At 41.0% G+C, this 13,207-nt stretch overlaps 1 protein-coding gene across 1 annotated transcript in view; it reads left to right on the top strand.

Moving 5' to 3' along the window:
- Positions 1-13,207, top strand: part of KIAA1217 (KIAA1217 ortholog) — a 362,990-nt gene that overhangs the window by 22,606 nt on the left and 327,177 nt on the right. Inside the window, exon 3 of the mRNA XM_050708763.1 lies at positions 11,985-12,189. The gene's annotated coding sequence lies outside the window, so the exon portion shown is untranslated. The remainder of the gene's footprint in view (positions 1-11,984; positions 12,190-13,207) is intronic.

The following is a 13,207-nucleotide window of genomic DNA, read 5'->3' as shown; positions in this document are numbered from 1 at the left end:
GCCTGAAGGTTTCTCTAATGCATCCTGTTTTGGGGCTGTGTTCATGGCTGGTGCTCAGCCCCAACCCCTGGCTGTGGGGCAGTAAGCAAAGCAGGGCTGTGGGCAGTGTGGCGGTGTTGGTCTGGAGGCAGGGTGCCAACCCAAGGCAGCCGTGGTGGGCAGTGGCCCCATAAATCTCACCGCCCTCCCTGAAGCACATCCCCACGCCTGCTGCCTGCTGGGGGACGCCGTGGGATGCCTGCAGCTCATGGATCTGTGATTTATGGCCTGTGGTCCAAGGTTTGCCAGCTTGGCAGCACAATGCTAGTGGGGGCTCTTTTACTATGTCTTAGTGGTATTTTGGAGGTTTGTTTGCTATTACACGCTTGTCATTCCAAAAAGGGTACTAAATATGAAATAAAAACGGCAAGGTTTTAAAACACAAAAGAATTCAAGAAAAAACATAAATCTGTCTACTAGCTTTTAAGTTTTTATTTCTTAAATGTTAAGGGCTAAAGGCCTATTGCTTTTTTTTTCTTTTTTTCTTTTTTTTTTTTGGTGAGCTTTTTAGAAGTAAGTGTGGCACTTCTGCAAACACCAGACTACAAGAACTAAGACTTTGAAAGAGCCAGATGATACTGTGAGACTCTGGGGGGAAAAATATGATGCTTATAATGCTGGAGATAGCTCCTTAAAGTAGGCCCTCTGCTTCCACATCTCTTTATTCTGGGACATGAAAGAGAAACCTGAGCCAGTGCAGGATTACAGAACTAGGTTACAAACCTGAAGCCAGAGTATTTGTTTAGTTAAAGCGTCAGAAATGTATTTTATACGTTTATTTTGGTTTAAAAAGTGTATGGATTTGGAAAACTCCTTCTTTCCCCATGAGAGTTCTTCCTTTCAAGTAATTAAAGCAAGACAGTAAGCAGCAGAGACAATGAATTGTAAAAATTCATTGCTGGCTACAAGAAGAATTTGAACCTCATCCATCTGTCATCCAAAAAAAAAAAAAAAAAAAAAAAGAAAAGAGCCTTTCAAAAAGCAGATGGTCCTGTAACTAAAACAAATCTGGATTCTGGCAGACAGGGTGAGAAATGTGCGTTTTGAGAAGAGGGGAAGCACTGTGCTGGGAACCATTCGTCCAAGTAGAGGGCTCTGGCTGCAAGCACCTCCTTGGGCAGAGGATGCTTTGGCAGGCCAAGCGAAGGGAAGGGATGTTTCTATGGCACACAACTGCGAGCATCAGAGGTCAAAACTGGTAATTTCATTTCCCTGTGCAGGCTCACTAGAAAAGAGCTTTTATATTCTTTTTCCGAAAGGCGCTGTCTCCTAGTGGGTATTGATGAACATCTTACTGCAGTTTGAGCATTGCTAACAAGTGGTTCTGCGTAGGATGGATTGAATCCTATAGTGGGAATCATGGACTAGCATTACAGAAACCTCTTCCAAACTAAAGCTCCACACTTAGTGCTATGCACATACATAATTGTTCACTTTTACTGTTGCAGTCTAGCAAGGTTCTTAAATTAACAACCTGATTAATAAATAATGCCAGCTCTCCATCATTTAATGGCACTTAGATGACAGCAAAATACTTGCTAGAAGTTTTTCTGCCTATTACTCTTATGTGTGCTTTGTCTAGATGAAGTTGTAGTCATGTGGCTTTATCTGGGGCTCATTCTCTCTGGCAGTCCCTGTGTCATTTATTGTTCTTCATCAGATTCATTGGCTGCAATGGATAAGTAAAACTCAGTGTAGGCTGCATGCTTGCCACAGATAGCATAACCTATGCTTGGCAATTGAAATTTGTGGGGGCTGTCTATACTTCTTGCAGGTGACTTGGCCCTGAGCTGCCCAGCACACTATTAAAAAGACTTTACAGATGGCTGACCATTTGCTCAAAATCACAAAAAACCTTCTCTTGGACACAAGCAATGCTCTCAGGAGTTTTTCCATTGTCTACATGTACAGCCAGCAGCCTTTTCAATAGTATGTGGTATGTGGGAAACACTGACAAACACAGCTGAAAAATACAGTAGCTAGCTCAGATGCATCCTCATTTATAGGAGGAAAGTTAAGTACTTCAGGTTGAGCCTTAAGCCTAGATGATGCTTGTTAAATGGGTTAGAAATATGAGGACAAGTGATTTGGTAACTACGAAATTGGTATTTCATTGTGTCCTAAAAAGCAGGGAAATGACTAGAGAGAAAATGATCATGAAAAGTCAGGTCATGGACGTCACAGGGTGTCTCCTGGGCAGGAGCCTCCTTGCTGCCTTGTGGTGCTGCTCGGAGCTGCCGGCTGAGACAGAAAGCAGGGGGATGCTTTCTGCAGTCCCTCGGGGTGAGTTTTATGCCCAGAGGGGCAGCACCTGCCATGCACAGAGAAGAAAAGCCAAGCAGAAATGTTTTGTATGATTTGTGAATATGTAGCTTGGTTTCAGCAAGCTATCCTCCCTTTCTAACCCTTATGTTAGTGTTTTTTCAGTGTGTTTTTCTTTCTCCTGCATGAATACATGACTATCAAAAATATTTTTAACTCACAAAATCAGCTGATGACAGTTTTAAAACATTCCACAAGGCAAAAAATAAAGCTGTGTGACCTTGCACCTTCCTCTTCTGTCTCTTTAACCAAATGATGTAGACCAGAAGATGTGAAGAACCCTGACATACACTGCTGTGTGCATAGGGAGGCTTCTTCTAGAGCCCATCAATCTTTTTCTTTATATCCAGGAATGTGACAATGGTACAGACTCTTCCAGTCTTCATCCTCATGCGTGTCCAATATTGTATTTTAAATGAATCTTAAAGTACACGAGCTTTTAGTCTCATGAGAATATATGAATAAATGATGTGAATATTGGTGTGGAGTTTTCTTCTGAAGGACTGGTGGTATTGTTACATGGTTATTGTATTGATGTGTTTTAAAAGTGATTCCTTTTAATGCATGTTGTCACATTTCACTGACCCATACAGTCAAAGTCAGAAAATGCCCTTAGCTTGATAAGTAAGAAGCTAAAGGGGAGGGACCCAGTTTCGAATCCATTCTCTGCCCTGTTCATGGCAGAATCTGAACCACAATTTCTCACCTCAGGAATTCTGTGAGGGGCTGTGCTGTAGGTGCCCTGTTTGGCATAACTGATTACACTCTTCCCAGAGATGGGTTGTGACCGCTGGGACACTGCCTGGGACAGCAGGTGACCCTCTCCTAACCATTGTTCCTGTGGTTCCTGCATCTGAATGCAAAGCCCCAAAGGGGATCCAAGAATCCCAAAGGGGATTCTCTACCCTGAAATTTCAATTTCTTCTAGCTGAACCCTTTGCCAGAGTGACTTACCTTGTTTTGAGTCAAACAGACCACTTCATAATCTGGTTAAAAGCGATTTTTATTTATTTTTTAATACAATATTTTGTATTAAAATACAAATACAATATTTTAAAACAATAAAAATTGAAGCGCTCCATGTGCAGTGCTAAGGCACAGTGAAGCATGAATTTATACATGCATACGTTAACGTGTATTCAGTTTTTCTTATGTTCTGTTTTATTAAGTATTACATTTGTTTGAATGCTTAGACTTATTTAAAATTAATCTTGCTCCTCTTTGGGATGTTTGTGTATGTACTTCTCATAGCAATCCATTGGCTCTTCACAGTAAGATTTACAACTTTTGGTGGTGCTCATGGCTGTGGCACTGTCCTCTGCCAGTTATGTGACAAATGCCTGTTGGCTTTTGCTGAGGACAAGATAATAGTAAAAGTTTGGCTCCTGCCAAGCTAGAAGAGCCCCATCTCCTTTGGCTTCCCTGCTAAGGAATCAAAGCCAGCCACTGCGTGGTTTTTTTTTTTTTTTTTTTTTTTTTTTTTTTGTAGTCAGTGAGAATGTGCTGCGTTTGTTAAAACTCGTTTATTAAGATCCGCTAATGGGTTCAAGAAGAAAATGAATTCTGCAGTTCTACGCGTCTAATGGAGTATTCCCACTCAGACCAATTTATTGAAGAGTTTGAACCCAGCTCCTTTTCTCTAGTCCTTCGCACCTCTCAGGTGTGTCTTTGTCAGGCTGTTGATACAGTAATTTCTTGAAAATATTAGTGGGAAAATAGGGTTTGAAGGGAAGATTAGACTTATAGTCTAATAGATAGGAGTAGTGAAGGAAGGAAAAAGGCAGAATTCACAGGCATCTTTCATAAGTCAAATTTGCTGTAATAAATGTCTGTGAAATTCTTGAAGGAAAATGAGTTGTAGGTCATGGTGGTATTTTTTCCCCCTCTCTAAGGAAGGAGTTGAAACCTCTTCAAACTCAGCAAAAAGGCATCAGTAAAGTCATTATGTCTGATGACCACAGCCACTGCAGGACTGCATCTTTCATTTTAATTTCTCCACAACACACAGTATCTTTAAGATACCCCTCTGTTGTGGGGTCTTTGGTGCATCCAAGAGTAATTATTAGATGCTAAATAAATAACACGGTGAATATTTTCAGAACTTGGAGCCTCTCAGATATTTTGCATCTCAAATATGTTATGTGCTTTATAAAGACACTAACTCTGTGAGTAAGACTGGCTAAGACCCAGCAAAATTGAAATGGAAGAAAGCAGAAACTGTGGTGGTCTTACAGCGATAGATTAAAATTAGACAGTCGAGGCTGTTGCTGTCCAGAACTGGTCATCCCACTTCAGTAACGACCCTGAGCATGGGATATCTGATTTTTGCTTACCCTAATACAGTGGTCTGCAGATTTAATGGGTGGAAAAAAGCCTCCTGCCATAGCAGTAGTGGTGGCCAGATCTGGGGAGCAGTGTGGCGTGGGGAGGGAGGGGAAGGATGATAGCTTCAGCTGATTTTAATTTGCCAGAAGTCATCCTGCCCTCTCTTTTAATACAATCTGCTGGAGAGCTGTGATTAAGTGTTCTCCCTCTTGATAACAACTCACTGAAAAGCAGCTTGCAGGTAGAGACAGCGGCCAAACAGCTGTGTGTTTTAGAAGGTGTCTGATGATGCTCCAGCATCCCTCAGCAGTGCTGCTGATAAGCTCCAGCATGAAACGCCACCCACAATTTCTCTGGCACTGCAGTGGAAGGCTGCGTGAGTTGCACTGTGCACAATGTGCTAATTGCTACAAAGTGGCTACATTTGGTTGGGAATGACAGGGTGATTGTTTTTGTGTGTGCGTGTGTTGGGTTTGTTTTTTAGATCTCGTTCTTATGCACTTAGCTTGCACCATTCTTGTTCTGAGCACTGACATGCAGACAATTTTTTTGTACTTTGGCAGCAAAGGGAATTTTTGTTAATCTCAAAAATGCTGTCGATTAACTGCAACACAAAATTCAAAGCAATTTTATTTAAAACTAATTGAAAATGCAAGAAGAGGTTCTGAGTTACAATATGAAGACCTTTTATATTATTGAAATACCTTAGAAAACTATAGTAAATGTTTAGCTTTTCTTTCAAAGATGTTGTATAGTCAGAAGTACCTCCTACCCAAAAAGTAGCTGGGCTCCAAAAGCTCACAACTGAGTGTCCCTCTGAATCCCCTCAGGGGTGGGTAGGGCAACCTTGTTCCTTCTTTGGCAGACGGTGCTTGTTGTTGTTTATCATTCCCCCCACCATCTGCATCAAAACATTTCTTTAACTGTTGGAGCCGTTCCAGCCCATGAGACAGGGGTATAAGGTGCTGTATGCAGAAATAGGGAGGAGTGTGGGTGTGTTGACTTGGGAGGATGAAGCTCCTCTGTCTGAAGGGCAGAGCTGGGGCACCTCGAGCACCGGTGGAGGTGAGGAAGAGGTGGAGATTTCCCCATGGTTGGTCAGAGCCAGCCAGTGGCCGCTCCCAGCAGTGATGGTGGGGCTTCATTGCTCTGTGATAACACCCAGGCTGCAGGGCAGCAGTGGCAGATGTCTATGAACCTCTTGTCTTTCCATGGCCAGGAGCCACAGAGCTCTTCCAACACTGCACAGAGAAGGGCAAGTTGCTCACAGCTCCTGTTGCAGCACATGAGCATCCTAGCACGAAACAGGTTGCTGCTGCTGCTAGTCCCATATGAGGGACATAGAAAAAATGCAAGTTCATGCTAGTGTCTGCTTGTCCTTTTGCAGCCAATTCATGGCGTTGATCCTAGAAGCGTGCTGGGTACGTGCATTTCTTCTTGCTGTATGAAGCTCTTCCCTTTCTGCCACCTTCCAGCTGCAATTCAGGAGGGGTAAAGGAGGTGCTCAGAGAAGGGAGCTGGGAATGTGATGGCAAGAAAACTTCATGGTATTATTTTTTGCTATAATATAACAAAAAATAAAGTGATATGTAGTCATACATGGCAGTACCACATGTTCGCCATGCTGTGGGAATTGGAAAAGGCAGCACTGACTGAGTGAGAGAAGTATTAACAGTATTAAGGGAAAATAAAATGCTGGGATGCCTGGGTTCTGTCAAAGAGTGCCCACAAACAAGGGAGGGAATAAAAAGCTGGAAGGAGGGAAGGAAGATGCTGTATAGCCTGGTATTCAAATTGGGCTAAAAGGTCCTGTCTGTCTATTGATGGAAAGTGAAGGGAGAAGGCAGGGTGTTTGGAGGAAGGTATGCAGTGTATTGAAAAGCACCTAAGTCAGGAAATTAAGAAAAGTGTTTAGAGGCTGGAAGGTTTCTTGTTGTTTTTATTTCTTCTTTTTTTTTTTTTTTTTCTTCTCTTATACTACTAGTGGCAATAGACTGGATTGCTCTTTCATACAGCAGAAATCATGGTTGTCACCACAATACTGCGTGAAGTGCAGGATGAATGAGAGAAAGGTTTGAAAGAGAGAGAGTGTTTATTTAGGTTAACAAAATAATTGGGCAGATAGCCACTGAGCTTCCTGAAGTGGAGCTGCACACGTGGCTTTAGCTGGTCCTTTCAGTTTTTAAGCCCCATTTTTAAAGGGGTGTATTAAATGTCAGAAAATAATTGTTATGTAGTCCCTGAAGAATTGTGCCCTTTAGTTTAGATTTCTTTAATGTTTTAGGTTTTTCCTGTTTAAAATTATAAGAAATCTTTAGATGAGTCCATAAAAGTTGCTTTTACATTTTCATAGATATCCCTAATAAATATGTATGTAATTTATTTTTTTAATTCCCTTGTGGTTTTCCACTGTTTTCAACATAAATAACGCACAAACATCAGACATGTATGCTTTTAAAACGAGCCTGTATATCTCCATTCTTGGCTGGAAAATTCTACATTAACAGTCCGTGGCCTTTTCCTGCAAGGGCTGTTAAGTGTTGTGCTGTGAGCTCTTTAGCTGTGGCCCTTCTTTCATGGGCAGTGAGCAGCTTCATGGGCTTCTGTGCCTCTGAGCATCCTCCTACTCTCCAGAGAAGGAACAGAATTACTAGTGTTTCCACAAATGTGTTCACATCCCTCCCAGCTCTGTGCTCAGTGCCTGTGACTTGGAGGCTTTACAGTTTTACAGAGCGCCCTGGTTTTAGGGGAGATGTGCTTTTTCTTGGTCATAAAATTTAGGTGTAAGAACGAATTTCCTTCTCTCCTCCAAAATTAGGCATGCTGGTATCTTCAGCTATGTGCTGGGATTCTGGCCATAACTTACCAGTTCTCCATCGTATTGCAGTATCAGTGCCATCTTTGCCATACAGGTACTTGACCTGCAGAACAAACATTTCCTGACATGCCTTAAAGAGCTATTGGGTTCCACATGGGATTGAGGGTGAAATGAAATGTTTTGTGAAAGGCAGGCAATCCAACTGGATGATTTAGCAGCCCTCTCTGGCTGTAACCTGTATGAAATAGCTGAGCTGTTTCGCTGAGGGCTTGACTTTGAGGTCTGATTTAGAGCCGTGCCCCGCAGAAGGATATGGCACACTTTGGAGGTATTTTCCAGGCTAACCAGAAGGATGCAATAATTACCAGTTGCACAAATCATTAGAGGCCTTCTGTGGTATTCAAAGAATGTTAAAATAGACAGAATAAAATGGGCCTTGTCTGTTTGTGGTTGCTGAAAGATTGCCAGAAGGCTTCCTGAAATGAAACCTAGCTCCCCATCCACCTCTTACACAGTTTGCTTTGTAACTTGCAGATCTATCTTGTCAGAGCTGTACATAGCCTTTCATTTTTGATGAGATTATTTGCTGTTGTTACGATATATATTTTAAAAGATTTTGGAGGGTTCCAAATCGTTGTGTTTTGATCAGATGCCAAAAGTTTTTAACAACAGCTTGCTATTATTTTACTGTAAAACTAACAGATGCAGGAAGTAATATATCTCACGTGTCTTAAAATTCCATGAGCTGGCTAAATTTCACGTTAGCACATTCATTGCAGTGTTCTTCAGAGTGCAGTACCAAGTAACTGGCTTCCAGGCACAACCAGTAAGAAGTGAGGGTGAGTGGGACCATCTCTTCATGCACTGGTACTGATTTCTTCTGCCCCCTGGGTGATGGGTAGGAGCTGCCAGCTCCTGCCCTAATGGCTCCCACGTAAAGCCAGTGCTGCTTCCTCGGTTGTAGAGTGCTTTACGTTTTGTAGGTTTAGGTTTTGTGCCTGCTGTTATACAATATATAATTTTTGTAGTTAATAGCAGTTTAAAACTCTCTTCTCTCAATACTGTTTCAAACAGACATGATTTTGCAATGCCACCTCCAGTTTTTGCTGGTTTTCTTTCAAAAGATTGTATTAATGGTCCCTTTTAAATATTCTGAATGGAGCCCTCTGTGCATTAAGAGCTAGATCCTAGGCTATATGAAATTCCTACTTCCACATTTAAAAAACAAACAAACAAAAATTGTGAAGATGATGAGAGAAGCACTGAATTTTCTAGGTTTGCTTTAGGCTGACATATGTCTGCTGGAATGGCACAGCTGCCTCAGCCAGACACTGGTTTTAGTGGAACTGAAGACTCGGACTCAGTCTGCAGGAGGTTGTTTTTAGCCTCCTAATGTTTTACGTTGTATTTTGCATTGTTCAAGTGAAGTCAACAAGAAAATTTGCAGGCCTATTTTCCTGTGGTTTTTATTATTATTATTATTTATTAGTGTGTGTGTGTGATCTCCTCTGCTGTTCCCAAGTGCAACAGAAAGGGCATGTGTCTCCCTGCAGTTCTGCTAATTACTCTGAACTTGGAACAAGAGCTGGTCCCCTCTGAGGGACCCATGGAGGGAGAGGTGGCTGCATGAAGCAGTAGCAGACTTCTTTGGGTTGTGTTGGAGTGCGGTATCATCTGCAGGTGGCTGCTGGGAATGCCTGTGACAAGGGTCTTGGGACGTTGTGATCGATTTTTGGAAGCTATTGAGATTTTATCTGGCTGCCTTCTGTTGCTATCTTCATCTCCGAGTCCTGTGATTGTGGGAGATGCAGCCTTCATTCTGCAAATGGCAGTAATCCGTTGCCCTTGTCATTACTGCAGAAAAACGTGAAGATGTGAAATGAAAAGGGTGAAAGCTTCTAGGATCAAATGGGGGGGGAAAAAAAAAAGGAAAAAAGGAAAAAACAACTCACAATTTCCTTCTCTAATAACCATGAGTCATCTTTTTGTGGGGTCATAATTTTTTCACTGCTTAGGGTTGGAAGAATTGTTTAAAATCCACAAACATAAATATGTTGTTGTGCATGCTTGTTTTGTGACTTGGGAACTTGATTCCTTTAGTTTTCAGTGAATAAAGATCTTTATAAGATGAAACTGCATAACAGGAACTGTTTTTTCCACATGGTGGGGGAAAATAACTTTTTTTTTTCTTTTCTCTTTATAGTTGTGACTCTAGTTGAGTCTGTTAGAAAGCAGTTGAAATGTGCAAGAAAATGTCCAGTTCATATTAAATTTATATCTCTTCTTATAAATGATCTAGTTCAGGTACTGTAAATTAATCTTAATTGAAAATAGAACTTGTATCAAGTGTATTATTACACAAAGGAGAAAGCCTCCCTCTGTGCCATGCATTGTTTTGTAGCCCTGCACCCTGGACACACCAAATCTTAAACTAAATATTTTGAGATCTGGTCACAGTTTTGCTCACATTCTCCAAATGGGTCTGCAGTCTGAAGCTTACCAAAGTATCTATCCTGGAATGATGTTTTGCCAAAGATAGTTTCACTTACAAGCTTTCTAACACAGTAAAGAAAAGCCTAATCCGATTCTGGAAATGATGAGAAACAAGGCAAACCAAATTGCTGAAAATTGCTCTGGAAATTGCTGTAAATACAGTCCAAATGTTGTGCTGTTCTTGGAACTTTCAGTGGTCCTGATTAGCTCATGTGCAGGCAGGTTTTCTTTGGACAAAAAGAATTGACTGTACTAAAACTTTTCTTTATGTGGAGAAATGTGTATGTTATGTGAAACTCTATCAGTCTTCTAAGCACTTCTTGACCAAGTTCTTCTCAACTTGGACACTAGGAGGCAAATGTGTTAAAAGTATTGGTTGGATGTCATGCTATAAAGGACCCTACTGTTAGCATGTGTGCCCAGGTAAAATGGTAGAGCACTTCCCAGTGTTCCCCACTCTTTTTTTTTTTTCTTTAATGCATGGATGGGGTACATGTGCAGCACATGCTTTGTTTTGCTGCTGTACGCAGAACTTCTGGTTAGCCAAATTCCAGGCTGACACACAGCCACAGGAGTTCACCAGTAGGTCCGCTGGCCTCCTTACCTTGAGCTGGTCTTGAACTGCTTTCTCCGTGCAATCAATTTGTATCAAAACAGATGCCAACAATCTGTATTAGCTGTGAGTTAAATTCTTATCAAAATGGACTGCCCCAGTTCGTGGTGAAACAAACAGCCCGTGTCTCTTGTTCCAAAAAAATGTACCATCTGGCTGATAATGCTGATTATCCAGAAGTATTACTAAAAATGTCTGCGTGTCTACAGAGGAGCAAATAATTGGCCCTAGGCAGAAAAAAATCCCGCCTTCACTTCTAAAAGTTATGCTGATTGATAAGGTGATTTGTTGTCCCAGAAGGCCCAAAGATGAGGAACCGGGGAGGGAGGTTGTTTATGGGGTGGGATTCCTTCTCCTGCGGGTCCGAGAGGGGCTTGTGTGTGCTCTGCTTTTAGTCCTCTCACATTCCAGCAATGCTAACTTTTATAACCATAAAACATGATTATCCCTGAGACATGCCTGATACTGTTTTGAGAGCAATTCTGTTGCAAAATAACTGTAATACAGCCGAATGAAGAACTCAGATGGTTTCTCTTAAAATTGCAGGGCAGGTCATGTTCAAAAAAAAAGAATTAAATATTAAATGGGGGGAAATACATTGGAGCCGAGCCCAGATTCTAAAAGTAAATTGTTGAAGACTATAACCTGGTTTCCTCAATGAGTATTAATCCAAATTGTGTATAGCAGACATGGCGGTGAGTAATAGTAGTTAAGCTAAGGATCAAGAGTCCAATTTCCTTCACATCTTTCTAGGAAATATAAGATCTCGTGTTGCATAGCAACAGTCGAAGGTATAGCAATATTTGCACATGAAAATGCTTAGTGTTTTGGGAAGCATTAGATGGCTGATGGGATAGGTAGTGGAGAAATGGTATTATTCTCTCTTAGGGTGCTGGTTTAAATTCAGTCTTGACTGTGGTGACTGAAGACCATTAGCATCTGAATAACTAGCTTGAGGTCTGCAAAATGAGTTACTGGGCTCTGTCCAGTGTTCAGGGGACCCATATTCACTTTTCAAAAATGATCCCTGTAATTGGCAGTGCTGTTATTCTCTGAAGGTGCAGTAGATACAAATAGCTGTGGAGGCAGCCACATTACTCCCTGCTTGAGAGCAATCCAGCTCTATTGCAGAAGGCCCGCTGCTCTCGTCCTTCTGGCAAATAGAGGGGTTTCTGCTATTCCTAGCTTCTTCCTAGATTTTTTCTCTACATCTGTGTGGGAAACTTGGAAGTGTGTTATTTAAATTTCAGAGGATCCTGGTATTTTCTTTGCTTTTTGTGTTAACTGTAAATGTTTTGAATAAAAGGTGTTACCTAAGACTTATTTTCATCATCTTCTGAGATCCTCCTAAATTGTATCGTTTTATTTTTTCAGGATCAAATTTGAGTTCCTGTTGAAGGTAAGCTTTCCAGAAAATCTGAAGTCTCTGTGATACCACTTTTCAGAGCGTCTCTGTTCTTCTCATATGGCACACATGGAAAAGGGTTGGTCTGCAAACCAGGAGAGCGTCAGAAGAAGCAGAGGAGTTAAGGTGCTGGAACCACGAGACAAGAATTTGGAGTCCCTTATAAGCAATTGGGTAGTGCTGTCCTCATCAATTGTTAATTGTCAAAAAGGCTTGTCAGATGCTCGGTATTGCTTCAGGACATGCTGAGCTTTGCTGAGGGATGCTCCTGCTGGAGTAACAATGAGCAAATGGCATAAAGACCGGTAGCTGGTAGCATACTGGTTTACCAGTCATGGGGCTGGTTGTTAGCCTTTTTTTTTCTTTTTTTTTTTTTTCCACTTTAAAACACAGATTTAGATTTAGTTTATTTTACCAGTATTTAATACACTTTACAGAAAGTGTGTATAGCCAAAGATCGCCAGGGTAAATCCAGCACAACTAAGAAGTATCAGAAGTTGTGAGAATGTCCTACGCCACATGCAACTGTCTGTCAGTGCTAGAGCTGACTCTTCTTTTGCTAAACTGCCTAAAGTAAGCTTGGTAATGAACTCTGTAAGAACACTTACAACAAAAGAGAAGTCTAGTTTTAAGATCTAATAATCTTTAATCACCTGAGAAAGAATTCAGTGATGGACTCCACTTCTTTGCTTTAATACAGGAGACCTCAGGGCACACTTAAATTAAACAAATGACAGATTTACAGGACATATCAGGCTTTTTTTTTTTTCTGTAAAAATACATCTTCTGTAAAAAAAAAAAAAAAAAAAAAAAATATCTATATATATATATATATCTTTGAATCAGAATAATTTTTAAAAGTTGTAGCCATTTCAAAATAAAAATATTTTTAATGATTCTACTTCTGTTGCTTTTCCTAAAGGTGAGAAATTATACCTATGGCATTTAACTGAAAAGGTAATAGCAAGAGCAAGAAAAAGGTGTTTAGTAATGAGGCCAGTGACACTAGAATAGTAAATGAAGGGGGAGAAAACCCACTGTACACTGGTCATGAGAATAATTTTGGTGAAATCTGTACTTTTGAAGATCTTTGGTAGAAAATGATTCACCAATCTGGAGTTTATGCTCGTTATATGAATGCTATGCCAGCACTACCCCCCTTGCACGGGTTGAGAAGTTTGGAGGCTGCTGT

This window comes from Cygnus atratus, chromosome 2 (genome assembly GCF_013377495.2).
Source record: "Cygnus atratus isolate AKBS03 ecotype Queensland, Australia chromosome 2, CAtr_DNAZoo_HiC_assembly, whole genome shotgun sequence".
NCBI lineage: Eukaryota > Metazoa > Chordata > Aves > Anseriformes > Anatidae > Cygnus > Cygnus atratus.
The sequence above is the reverse complement of the archived record's forward strand: the minus strand, read 5'-3'. Positions and strand labels throughout refer to the sequence as shown.